The 11265-nt window shown below is 40.2% G+C and overlaps 1 long non-coding RNA gene across 1 annotated transcript; it reads left to right on the top strand.

The window, feature by feature from the left end:
* The first annotated feature begins 1475 nt into the window (after positions 1-1475).
* LOC140132627 (uncharacterized) lies at positions 1476-10846 on the top strand. The gene is made up of 3 exons (XR_011855681.1): positions 1476-1964; positions 3565-3705; positions 7751-10846. It is a non-coding gene; the product is annotated as an uncharacterized lncRNA (long non-coding RNA).
* Positions 10847-11265: the final 419 nt, after the last annotated feature.

Raw genomic sequence — 11265 nt, 5'->3', positions numbered from 1 at the left:
TTTTTTTAATGCTGGGGGCAAGCTGTATACTACTGGGGACTGGCTGTAAACTACTGGGGGCAGACTGTATACTACTGGGGGCAGTGCTGTATATTACTGGGGGCAGTGCTGTATACTACTGGGGACTGGCTGTAAACTACTGGGGGCAGACTGTATACTACTGGGGGCAGTGCTGTATACTACTGGGGACTGGCTGTATACTACTGGGGACTGTGCTGTATACTACTGGGGGCAGTGCTGTATACTACTGGGGGCAGTGCTGTATACTACTGGGGACTGGCTGTAAACTACTGGGGACTGGCTGTAAACTACTGGGGGCAGTGCTGTATACTACTGGGGACTGGCTGTAAACTACTGGGGGCAGACTGTATACTACTGGGGGCAGGCTGTATACTACTGGGGGCAGGCTGTATACTACTGGGGACTGGCTGTATACTACTTGGGGCAGGCTGTATACTACTGGGGGCAGACTGTATACTACTGGGGGCTGTGCTGTAACTACTGGGAGCAGGCTGTATACTACTGGGGGCAAGCTGTATACTATAGGGGGCTGGTTGGCTATATACTGGGGGGGTCTGTGACCAATGCATTTCCCACCCTCGGCTTATACTCGAGTCAATAGGTTTTTCCCAGTTTTTGGTGGTAAAATTATGGGTCTTGGCTTATACTCGGGTCGGCTTATACTCAAGTGTATACGGTAAGTGTTCCTGGTTTATTTGGATGGATTTTGATGTCCTTTAAAGTGTATTAGTGGAAGTGGTCGGCAGACACCTAATAGCTGATCAGGAGCTTGTAAAAGCAAAATATTCCTTGTTGGCACAGAAAATATACCCAAAGCAGCTTAAGAGCACCAATAGGGGTATAAACACTGTACCCTGGGGCAGCATCAACTCCAAATGCATCCCTGAATACTTACCTATAGGGTGTTCATGAATGTGTCTGTGTATCAGTGATGTCTATGATTACAGCAAACACATTTATTATCACATAGATGACAATCGTGTTCACCAGTCTCTACAAGTCATAATACATTATAGAAGAATTACCTGCGCATGTACATCATCATCCAGCTCCCCCCATGTATAAACCATCACTCCCCTCCAACATACAGTCCCATACAAAGATGATTTTTGTTTTCCATGTAGCACCTGACCATGGTTTGCACAGTTAGCGTAGATCAGTTGTATAGAAATGAATGGAGCTTAGCTGCAATACCATTCATCACCATGGTCAGGTGTGGCACTGTTAACTGAAGGAAACAGCCATGTTTATTAACTCATAGACAACCCCTTTAAACCCACAAGCATCCAATGCAAAAAAAAACTCCTCTCCCCTCCACCTTCCCCCACCCCCAAAGTATCTACACACGTAATGTATTACATGCAGATCCGCTCGCATCACTTCTTTCTCTTCAGACCCCATGTACAAATATTACTCCCAAAAATATACGGTAACTCTCTGTCTTCATCCTCTTAATCCCCAAAATAGAAACCCATGTTACATGTCCCTCCTCTCCCATTAGCCCCCCACACACAGTCCCATGTACACTACAGCACTCCTGCCTCTTCTGCTGCCTCAGACACGCAGTCACGTGTAAAAAGTTTGTACAGTCCCACGTAATAAATATTAATTACACAAACATATTACAATGACCATTTTAACTATTGGCAGTACAGTTGAAGCCAGTAAAATGGTCTATATTACTCATGTCAACCAATCAGAGATCAGCTTTCATGTTCTATAGCTTTTTCCACATCAAAACTGTGCTGTGATTGGTTGCTGTGCTGTGATTGGTTGCTATGGGCACAGATGATAACATCACAATGGCTGTAGCCTTCTGCAGAGTGAAGCTTCCTGTACACAGCGATCAGAGCAGAGCAGGGGCGGAGGATCCTCCAGGCCGGAGATAGAAGACCCCCAATAATCCCAGGATCACCCCCGGGATCTGTCTCCTCTGCTGTCAGGTAGGGAGCGGCTGTCATCATGTTGTATACATCACATATAGGGACGGACTGACCATATGAGTTCAACCATGAACTCACCTTTCTGGCGTTCCCCTGGAGCACCGCTACTTCATCCACTCTGTCCCGCGGTGACAGCTGCGTGTGTGCCGGCGTCGCACAGAGTGGAGTGACGGAGTGGATGATGTAATGGAGCTTCGGGGGAACGCTGGAAAGGTGAGTTCATGGTTTGTTTTTTCCGACTGGCTGGCTGTATACAGTGAGGGGGGGCGCCAGGCTGTATACTAGACGGAAGCGCAAGCTGGCTATTTGCTGGGGGGGAGGCTGGCTATAAACTAGGGGGGCTGCCATATATTGCGGGGGAGGGGGATTTATGGCTATATACAGGGGGCAGGCTGTATACTGGGGGGGGGCTGTTGGGCTATATACAGGGGGGGCTGGTTGACTGTATACAGTGGAGGCTGGCTGTATACTGGGGGAACTGGTTGTCTATATACTGGGTGGGCTGGCTATATACAGGGGGACTGGTTGACTGTAGACTGGAGGGGGGTTCTGGCTGGCCATATACTGTGGGGGGGAGGGGGCTTTCTGGCTATATACTGGGGGGCTGGCTGGCAATGTATAATAGTTATATTTCTGTATACAGGGGGAAGTATTATAGTAATTATACTCTTGTACATAGGGGACAGTATTATAGTAGTTATATTCTTGTACATAGGGGGCAGTATTATAGTAGTTATATTCCTGTACATAGGGGACAGTATTATAGTAGTTATATGCTTGTACATAGGGGGCAGTATTATAGTAGTTATATTCTTGTACATACGGGCAGTATTATAGTAGTTATATTCTTGTACATAGGAGTCTGTATTATAGTAGTTATATTCCTGTACATAGGGGGCAGTATTATAGTAGTTATAGCACAAGAAAAAATGTTTGAAGATCAGCTATGAGGTATGAGTAAGGACTAGTTGGCTACAGTCCGAAACGCGTTACTGCGTAACTAAGAATAGTTATATTCTTGTATATAGGGGCAGTATTATAGTAGTTATATTCTTGTACATAGGGGGCAGTATTATAGTAGTTATAGTCTTGTATATAGGGGGCAGTATTATAGTAGTTATATCCTTGTACATAGGGGGCAGTATTATAGTAGTTATATTCTTGTACATAGGGGGATGTATTATAGTAGTTATATTCTTGTACATAGGGGATAGTATTATAGTAGTTATATTCTTGTACATAGGGGCAGTATTATAGTAGTTATATTCTTGTACATAGGGGGCAGTATTATAGTAGTTATATTCTTGTACATAGGGGGCAGTATTATAGTAGTTATATTCTTGTACATAGGGGGCAGTATTATAGTAGTTATATTCTTGTACATAGGGGGCAGTATTATAGTAGTTATATTCTTGTATATAGGGGGCAGTATTATAGTAGTTATATCCTTGTACATAGGGGGCAGTATTATAGTAGTTATATTCTTGTATATAGGGGCAGTATTATAGTAGTTATATTCTTGTACATAGGGGCAGTATTATAGTAGTTATATTCTTGTATATAGGGGGCAGTATTATAGTAGTTATATCCTTGTACATAGGGGGCAGTATTACATCGCCACCTCAGATGATACATCGGACTCATCTACAAATTCAAGTACATCTACGAAGAATAAAAAGCACAAACGCAAGCCGTCAGCGTCAAAAAACGAAGAAGAGCCGGGAGGAAACACCGAAAAACGGTATGTGCTGAGACATCAGTGACAGTCCAGTGTTTAACCTCTCGAGCTATATTGTTTCTAATGAACAGATAGAACTTTTGTCAAAAGGCTTGGGTTTTTCTCCATCGATTACGTTTAACCTTTTTGATACCTTGTTGGACATTAATAGATTTGCGAGAAGTATTACTTTGAAAAAACATTTCAACTGTATAGGTGAGAGACATGATGATAATGTTAACCTTAATTTACTTACTGATATACCTGATGATTGTAATCAGATAGAATTGTCTTTAACCCTAGAAATGAATTCTTTTGATGACCAAATGCAGATTACCACACTCCGTAAGCTGGCAGCAGAAACTACCCCCCATGAGTATATAAATAGAAACATTGACTTTAAAACTAGTAATCGATATTTTTACCCTGTCCAGTCACGTCCTCATGTGCTGGACATATTTCAGGATAGAGTTGAACATGATCTAATTGAACTAAATAAAAAGGTATCAAGAAACAATCTTGGAAGGTCTGACAATCTCACCGCGCCACTCAGAATAGCTTTAAAACAATTAAAAAACAACAAAGACCTGGTCATACGTCAGGCCGATAAAGGTGGGGCGGTGGTATTGTTAGACGCAGGCTTGTATAGAAAACTGAATTTTCTCATTTTGTCGGATGAAACTACATATAGAGAACTAAGTAATGATCCTACTAAAACATTTCATACATGCTTAAAAAATTTGGTTGAGGACGGTGTAAGAATGGGAGCCTTTGATCAAAAAATTGCTGAGTATTTAATAGTTAAGGATCCTATTATTCCGATTTTCCATTCTCTTCCAAAGACACATAAAAATATTCCCCCCCCCCCCCCCACTTAGACCCATAGTCTCGGGGATAGGTTCATTATCAGAGAAACTCAGTGAATGGGTGGACCACCACCTCCAACCCATAGTGAAAGCCCTACCAGGGTATCTTCGCGATACTAAACATGTTGTGTCATGTGTATTGGATGGGTTACCATGGAAAGATACATACCGGTGGTTAACATGCGATGTGGTCTCGTTGTACCCTTCCCTTACACACAACGTCGCTTTAAAATCATTATCATATTTTTTGACAAACTACAGCCACTATGCACCTTGTGTCAGGGAGTTTATTATCATGGTAGTTGATTTTCTGTTGTCAAAGAATTATTTTACATTTGATGGCAAATTTTTTGTACAGCAATGTGGAGCGGCCATGGGGGGGAGGTGTTCTCCCTCCCTGGCCAACATTTATATGGCCATGTGGGAAGAGACTTTTTTGTTCTCACCTGACAGTCCTTTCCTCTCCCATATCAGGTGGTACGGCCGTTATATCGACGACCTGCTCCTGATATGGGAGGGGACTGAACTGCAGGTCACGGAGTTCCACAAATACATGAACGAGAATAATATGAATTTGAAATTCACCTTTAGCATGAATCCAATTAGTATGAATTTTTTGGACATCAGCCTCAATAGTGGAACCCATGTTACCATTACTCCGTATGTTAAACCAACAGCAGTCAACTCAATCTTGGAAGCGACTTCCTGCCATGCCCCCCATACCATAAAAAACATACCAGTAGGTGAACTAATAAGATTAAAAAGAAATTGTTCACAACAAACTGTTTATGTTGCGGAAAATCAGAAAATCTGTCAGGGACTAAAAAACAGAAAATACTCATCTTGGATGCTCAACAGAGCAACCAACATTGCCAGTAAAATCCCCAGAACTCAACTCACAAGTGAGAACAGGACCCGAGACAAACCCCTTGATCGATCTAACAAATCCCCTACTACCTTCTCTACAGCTTACAGTTCCCAATATACAGAGATTGTTAATATTGTTAAAAAGTATTTACCATTGTTAGCAACGGATAATTCTATTGCTACATTTATTGATGGGAATGTTAGATTTGTGTCAAGGAAGGCGCCCACCTTAGCCAGCATCCTGTCGCCCAGTCTCTTTAGTTCTACAGAGAATAAGAAAAATACCTGGCTGTCAACAACGGGTTTTTACAAATGTGGTCATACCAAATGTATTTGTTGTACCCACTCAGTACCGTCAAAAGAATTTTTGTCTTTAAGTACTGGTAAACAATTTAAAATATCTCATTTTATTAATTGTAATACTGCATTTGTTATTTATATCATTACTTGCAACACCTGTCAGATCCAGTATGTGGGATGCACCAGTGGACCACTGAAGGTACGCATTCGCCGTCATTTGTCTGACGCCAAGAATAAGGATGCGGTAAATGTCTCCATGGCCTCAAGACATTTTCAAAATGTACATGGCGGCGATTGCAGTGCCTTCAGTTGCATGGGCATAGAAAAAGTTCTTAAACCTATACGCGGGGGTGATCACAAAAGAAAACTCCTTAACCGTGAAACGTTTTGGATTTTCTCGTTGGAGACCCGAGTACCGAAGGGGTTAAATAAAAGACTTGATGTTATCTGCCAATATTGAAAATTATGTGATGCCAGAATACAGGGCCAAGAGTTTATGAACAACAGTTCTGTTTGCACTTTTCCTCAATGTGTTTTAATGTTTCAATGTCTTTTAACATTATATTTTGTATATGCAGATTGAGATGTGTTCAGATGGAACTCACACAAATGATACTAGTGAGTCTCACCTGTGACGGGACCGGCCGTTTCCGTCCAAGGTCCGATCACGTGATGGCATACGCCACTATTTAAATCCATCATGAGCACATCTCAAGTTAGCCATGAATAAAGGTAGAGTACCTACCCGAAACGCGTAGGCGATTATTCATTTACTCAAGTGATGACTCCATGTGACTTTTACATTGTCTATTGATGTGAACAATAAAGAATACCTGCTTTTATCAAAAACGCAAGTGGATCTGTGTTCATGAGCTGGACATGGCGTTTTCCAGTATTATAGTAGTTATATTCCTGTACATAGGGGGCAGTATTATAGTAGTTATATTCCTGTACATAGGGGGCAGTATTATAGTAGTTATATTCTTGTACATAGGGGCAGTATTATAGTAGTTATATTCTTGTACATAGGGGGGGGTATTATAGTAGTTATATTCTTGTACATAGAGGGCAGTATTATAGTAGTTATATTCTTGTACATAGGGGGCAGTATTATAGTAGTTATATTATTGTACATAGAGGGCAGTATTATAGTAGTTATATTCTTGTACATAGGGGGCAGTATTATAGTAGTTATATTCCTGTACATAGGGGGCAGTATTATAGTAGTTATATTCTTGTACATAGGGGGCAGTATTATAGTAGTTATATTCCTGTACATAGGGGGCAGTATTATAGTAGTTATATTCTTGTACACAGGGGGCAGTATTATAGTAGTTATATTCTTGTACATAGGAGGCAGTATTATAGTAGTTATATTCTTGTACATAGGGGACAGTATTATAGTAGTTATATTCTTGTACATAGGGGGCAGTATTATAGTAGTTATATTCTTGTACATAGGGGGCAGTATTATAGTAGTTATATTCTTGTACATAGGGGGGAGTATTATAGTAGTTATATTCTTGTACATAGGGGGCAGTATTATAGTAGTTATATTCTTGTACACAGGGGGCAGTATTATAGTAGTTATATTCTTGTACATAGGAGGCAGTATTATAGTAGTTATATTCTTGTACATAGGGGACAGTATTATAGTAGTTATATTCTTGTACATAGGGGGCAGTATTATAGTAGTTATATTCTTGTACATAGGGGGCAGTATTATAGTAGTTATATTCTTGTACATAGGGGGGAGTATTATAGTAGTTATATTCTTGTACATAGGGGGCAGTATTATAGTAGTTATATTCTTGTACATAGGGGGCAGTATTATAGTAGTTATATTCTTGTATATAGGGGCAGTATTATAGTAGTTATATTCTTGTATATAGGGGGCAGTATTATAATAGTTATATTCCTGTACATAGGGGGCAGTATTATAGTAATTATATTCTTGTACATAGGGGGCAGTATTATAGTAGTTATATTCTTGTATATAGGGGGCAGTATTATAGTAGTTATATCCTTGTACATAGGGGGCAGTATTACATCGCCACCTCAGATGATACATCGGACTCATCTACAAATTCAAGTACATCTACGAAGAATAAAAAGCACAAACGCAAGCCGTCAGCGTCAAAAAACGAAGAAGAGCCGGGAGGAAACACCGAAAAACGGTATGTGCTGAGACATCAGAAATGATGGACAGTCCAGTGTTTAACCTCTCGAGCTATATTGTTTCTAATGAACAGATAGAACTTTTGTCAAAAGGCTTGGGTTTTTCTCCATCGATTACGTTTAACCTTTTTGATACCTTGTTGGACATTAATAGATTTGCGAGAAGTATTACTTTGAAAAAACATTTCAACTGTATAGGTGAGAGACATGATGATAATGTTAACCTTAATTTACTTACTGATATACCTGATGATTGTAATCAGATAGAATTGTCTTTAACCCTAGAAATGAATTCTTTTGATGACCAAATGCAGATTACCACACTCCGTAAGCTGGCAGCAGAAACTACCCCCCATGAGTATATAAATAGAAACATTGACTTTAAAACTAGTAATCGATATTTTTACCCTGTACAGTCACGTCCTCATGTGCTGGACATATTTCAGGATAGAGTTGAACATGATCTAATTGAACTAAATAAAAAGGTATCAAGAAACAATCTTGGAAGGTCTGACAATCTCACCGCGCCACTCAGAATAGCTTTAAAACAATTAAAAAACAACAAAGACCTGGTCATACGTCAGGCCGATAAAGGTGGGGCGGTGGTATTGTTAGACGCAGGCTTGTATAGAAAACTGAATTTTCTCATTTTGTCGGATGAAACTACATATAGAGAACTAAGTAATGATCCTACTAAAACATTTCATACATGTTTAAAAAATTTGGTTGAGGACGGTGTAAGAATGGGAGCCTTTGATCAAAAAATTGCTGAGTATTTAATAGTTAAGGATCCTATTATTCCGATTTTCCATTCTCTTCCAAAGACACATAAAAATATTCCCCCCCCCCCCCCACTTAGACCCATAGTCTCGGGGATAGGTTCATTATCAGAGAAACTCAGTGAATGGGTGGACCACCACCTCCAACCCATAGTGAAAGCCCTACCAGGGTATCTTCGCGATACTAAACATGTTGTGTCATTATTGGATGGGTTACCATGGAAAGATACATACCGGTGGTTAACATGCGATGTGGTCTCGTTGTACCCTTCCCTTACACACAACGTCGCTTTAAAATCATTATCATATTTTTTGACAAACTACAGCCACTATGCACCTTGTGTCAGGGAGTTTATTATCATGGTAGTTGATTTTCTGTTGTCAAAGAATTATTTTACATTTGATGGCAAATTTTTTGTACAGCAATGTGGAGCGGCCATGGGGGGGAGGTGTTCTCCCTCCCTGGCCAACATTTATATGGCCATGTGGGAAGAGACTTTTTTGTTCTCACCTGACAGTCCTTTCCTCTCCCATATCAGGTGGTACGGCCGTTATATCGACGACCTGCTCCTGATATGGGAGGGGACTGAACTGCAGGTCACGGAGTTCCACAAATACATGAACGAGAATAATATGAATTTGAAATTCACCTTTAGCATGAATCCAATTAGTATGAATTTTTTGGACATCAGCCTCAATAGTGGAACCCATGTTACCATTACTCCGTATGTTAAACCAACAGCAGTCAACTCAATCTTGGAAGCGACTTCCTGCCATGCCCCCCATACCATAAAAAACATACCAGTAGGTGAACTAATAAGATTAAAAAGAAATTGTTCACAACAAACTGTTTATGTTGCGGAAAATCAGAAAATCTGTCAGGGACTAAAAAACAGAAAATACTCATCTTGGATGCTCAACAGAGCAACCAACATTGTCAGTAAAATCCCCAGAACTCAACTCACAAGTGAGAACAGGACCCGAGACAAACCCCTTGATCGATCTAACAAATCCCCTACTACCTTCTCTACAGCTTACAGTTCCCAATATACAGAGATTGTTAATATTGTTAAAAAGTATTTACCATTGTTAGCAACGGATAATTCTATTGCTAAATTTATTGATGGGAATGTTAGATTTGTGTCAAGGAAGGCGCCCACCTTAGCCAGCATCCTGTCGCCCAGTCTCTTTAGTTCTACAGAGAATAAGAAAAATACCTGGCTGTCAACAACGGGTTTTTACAAATGTGGTCATACCAAATGTATTTGTTGTACCCACTCAGTACCGTCAAAAGAATTTTTGTCTTTAAGTACTGGTAAACAATTTAAAATATCTCATTTTATTAATTGTAATACTGCATTTGTTATTTATATCATTACTTGCAACACCTGTAAGATCCAGTATGTGGGATGCACCAGTGGACCACTGAAGGTACGCATTCGCCGTCATTTGTCTGACGCCAAGAATAAGGATGCGGTAAATGTCTCCATGGCCTCAAGACATTTTCAAAATGTACATGGCGGCGATTGCAGTGCCTTCAGTTGCATGGGCATAGAAAAAGTTCTTAAACCTATACGCGGGGGTGATCACAAAAGAAAACTCCTTAACCGTGAAACGTTTTGGATTTTCTCGTTGGAGACCCGAGTACCGAAGGGGTTAAATAAAAGACTTGATGTTATCTGCCAATATTGAAAATTATGTGATGCCAGAATACAGGGCCAAGAGTTTATGAACAACAGTTCTGTTTGCACTTTTCCTCAATGTGTTTTAATGTTTCAATGTCTTTTAACATTATATTTTGTATATGTAGATTGAGATGTGTTCAGATGGAACTCACACAAATGATACTAGTGAGTCTCACCTGTGACGGGACCGGCCGTTTCCGTCCAAGGTCCGATCACGTGATGGCATACGCCACTATTTAAATCCATCGTGAGCACATCTCAAGTTAGCCATGAATAAGGGTAGAGTACCTACCCGAAACGCGTAGGCGATTATTCATTTACTCAAGTGATGACTCCATGTGACTTTTACATTGTCTATTGATGTGAACAATAAAGAATACCTGCTTTTATCAAAAACGCAAGTGGATCTGTGTTCATGAGCTGGACATGGCGTTTTCCAGTATTATAGTAGTTATATTCCTGTACATAGGGGGCAGTATTATAGTAGTTACATTCTTGTACATAGGGGGCAGTATTATAGTAGTTATATTCCTGTACATAGGGGGCAGTATTATAGTAGTTATATTCTTGTACATAGGGGACAGTATTATAGTAGTTATATTCCTGTACATAGGGGGCAGTATTATAGTAGTTATATTCCTGTACATAGGGGGCAGTATTATAGTAGTTATATTCCTGTACATAGGGGGCAGTATTATAGTAGTTATATTCTTGTACATAGGGGGCAGTATTATAGTAGTTATATTCCTGTACATAGGGGGCAGTATTATAGTAGTTATATTCCTGTACATAGGGGGCAGTATTATAGTAGTTACATTCTTGTACATAGGGGGCAGTATTATAGTAGTTATATTCCTGTACATAGGGGGCAGTATTATAGTAGTTATATTCTTGTACATAGGGGGCAGT

The sequence above is a fragment of the Engystomops pustulosus genome, chromosome 5 (assembly GCF_040894005.1).
Source record: "Engystomops pustulosus chromosome 5, aEngPut4.maternal, whole genome shotgun sequence".
Taxonomy (NCBI): domain Eukaryota; kingdom Metazoa; phylum Chordata; class Amphibia; order Anura; family Leptodactylidae; genus Engystomops; species Engystomops pustulosus.
Note: the sequence above shows the minus strand (reverse complement) of the source record. Positions and strands in the feature narration are given on the sequence as shown.